The sequence below is a fragment of the Phytophthora infestans genome, genomic scaffold (genome assembly GCF_000142945.1).
Source record: "Phytophthora infestans T30-4 supercont1.36 genomic scaffold, whole genome shotgun sequence".
NCBI classification, from domain to species: Eukaryota; Oomycota; class Peronosporomycetes; order Peronosporales; family Peronosporaceae; genus Phytophthora; species Phytophthora infestans.
Window position 1 is genome coordinate 170956 of NW_003303723.1, and position 2832 is coordinate 173787.

Genomic DNA, 2832 nt, shown 5'->3' on the forward strand with positions numbered 1-2832 from the left:
CCCCCCAAGCCCTACATCAAAATCACTCTTAACCCGCCCTACTCCCCTCTATTCTACATACGTATTGCAACTTAGAAGCTGAGTTATCAAATAAAAATCCATAAAGGTAATGACATTAAAAAAATGAAAAAAGACATAAAAATGCTAAAATTTTTTATAAATTTTTCATTTTTTACAAAAGATAATATAATAACTGCAATCAATGGCAAAATAAGTAAAAAAATTAATATAAACTTATTAAACATAAAAATTTAAATAAATAAAATGGGCGAAAAATGGGACTTGAACCCATAACACTTAGACCCACAATCTAACACTCTACCTTTAAGTTATAATCGCCTTTTTAAATTTTTCTTAAATAATATATAAAATTTAAAAAAGGCTGAATTACTAAATTATTTAAAGGTGGATAATTTTGAGATATTATTTGTTTTAATTTTAAATTTGAATAAATATTATTTTGAATATTTAAATAAATTAATTCGAGTTTTTAAAAGAAGTTAAATTTTTTATTAAATTTAAATCTTTATCTCCATATATTACTAAAATAGAACCTTGTCCTTTTAGGAAGAAAAGTAAAAAGTCGGCGATCCGGATTCCAAGTGAGTTGAACCCGACGGAGGCAACTGGGAAGAGCTCAGCGGACTCGACGATTGGGGGCGTGGCGGCGTAGCAGACGTCATCCCTTGGGAACTTGCGAAAGGAGATGCAACATTCGCAGCCGTGGCAAGAAGTATCATCGCCGAGCTAGCCAACGAAGCTGACGCCGAACCAGGTGCCTCAGGACCCGACGCGGCGGAAGTGGGCTGAGGATCCGTTCCACTGGGGAGTGGGGTGCCGAACGGAGACATACTCGGAGACGCGCCTCGGAGATTGGGAGAACCCAACCCATCGTCCGCCGAGTCGTCACCAGACGCACTCTCGCCATCTGAGCCGAGCTCACCGATCGAAGACCCAGTGAAGATATGGATGCCTTGACGATTCAGCCGAGTTGGAGCACCCGGGGCATAGGCAGGAGGCGCTTGTTCAGCAAGATCGAAATCTTCTTCAATCGCGTCGTCAACAACCTGAGGATCCATACCGCGCGGAGCGAAAACCAAGAAGTCCACGTTCCGAGCGCGGAAGCAAGTATTGTACGGATGGACCGCCGGGTCAGTAAGCCACCAAGCTCGCCAGGGCTCGGCTAGATCCACATCGTGAGCACACTGGACCCAGTCTCTCCCGGAAGGAACCCACGAAAGGTTAACGGGAGAGTAATGGGGAACGGACGGATCAAAATAAACCTCTGCGTCCACCAGTGGAGCAGGTTCGTCGCCGAGCTTCTGAGTGACCGCCGAGTAAAGCTGGTCGTAGACAGCAACAACCAAAGATCGCAAGGTGTCACTACGACGTTTGCGCTCGCGCTTGTACACCAGCCACAGTTCGTATACCTCAGCAAGCTGGGCGGGCGTGGCAGCCGGGTTGACGTCAGGATGGAGACCCATTAACACACTCGACTCGACAAATACAATGACGACGCTCATAGAGAGCTACGAAGTAACGAGTCATTTGGCCATCTGTCTGGATGGGCCTCCCCGCCGAGTCCAAGGGACTGTCGCCACGAAGCTTCACCCACATATCTCCAAGAACTTGCATCAAAGTTCGAGGCCGGGTTTGAGATGCCAAAAACCGCCGAGCTTCCTCCAGTATCGACGGAGAAAAGAAGAAAGGAAGCTCAGGGAGCATCCGCCGAAGACGCTGACAAGGATGGCTCGGGTCAAAAACGGCCATGAAAGCTCGAATGCCGTCAAGAGAACACGGCGTAGGTGGAACACGACTCTTGCCCCCTACGAGCTCCATCTGCACCCCTCCGCGTGACTGCTCAGCTGCTTGAGAATCTCGACGCCTCTGACGACGAGGTGTTGGGGCCTGGTGATGGTTCTGTACCGTCCACCGGCTCGACGAATCCTGCCGCTGGGTCGTTCTTGGATCCCATTTCCTTATCAGAGAACTCGGCTGGCAGTCCTTCAGGTTCCGACTCAGCGACCGCAGATGCTCGTCGTTCTGCCCAAGCGAGAAGTCTTCATGCGGCGATCTTCGGTTCTGACGACGAGATGAGCGATGAGTCCTTGCCGCCGAGTGATCGCCACTCTTCGCGGCCTTCATCGAAGGATTCTGGTGACGGGACGAGTTCTGCCTCTGCGCCGGCTTCGGGGAAGCAGCAGCATCGCAAACGTCGTGCCTCGTCGAGTCCTACCGGTCATCGGTCGAAGCGATCCAAGAAGCACAAGAAGCACAAGAAGCATCACAAGACGCACCGACACCACAAGCATTGGCAGCTTCCGTCGACTCCTGATCCAGCTCCGGCTCAGTCCATTCCGGCTGCTCCTTCGCCGAGTAGGCTCCCGGTTATATCGATTCTCTCTCAGCCGAGTTCGACTGCTTCACGTCCGGCTGTGGTCGCACTTACCAGCGCTCTTACACTCCCGCTGGCGACGTTACGGACTCGGGCCTCGCAAGCGGTGTCCAAGGATTGTCGCCTGAATCTTCACATGGCTCAACTCCGCGAGGTACCATTCATGCATTTCGGCTCAACTCGTTGTTGGAATGCATTATTGGATACACTGGGCGGTCGCAGCAGATCTCCGGATAGGGCGCCCAGATGGGGACGTCAACACGGCCGTGGTCACAGGGAGAGACGGTCTGAGGACACTCACGGCCGGAGTCACTAAGTCAGTCGGCGTGGTGGATACGCTGAGACCCCGAGAGGGCGACTGGGAGCGTCCAACCACCGTTAGCACGACGCTGAGTGGTGCGCTCGACTGGGGCAACCCAGCGGAGATAGGCGAAGTC

General features: G+C 51.1%; 1 non-coding gene across 1 annotated transcript; it reads right to left on the reverse strand.

The window, feature by feature from the left end:
• Positions 1 to 267: 267 nt before the first annotated feature.
• PITG_28225 lies at positions 268 to 339 on the reverse strand. The gene has a single exon. It is a non-coding gene; the product is annotated as a tRNA-His (tRNA).
• Positions 340 to 2832: the final 2493 nt, after the last annotated feature.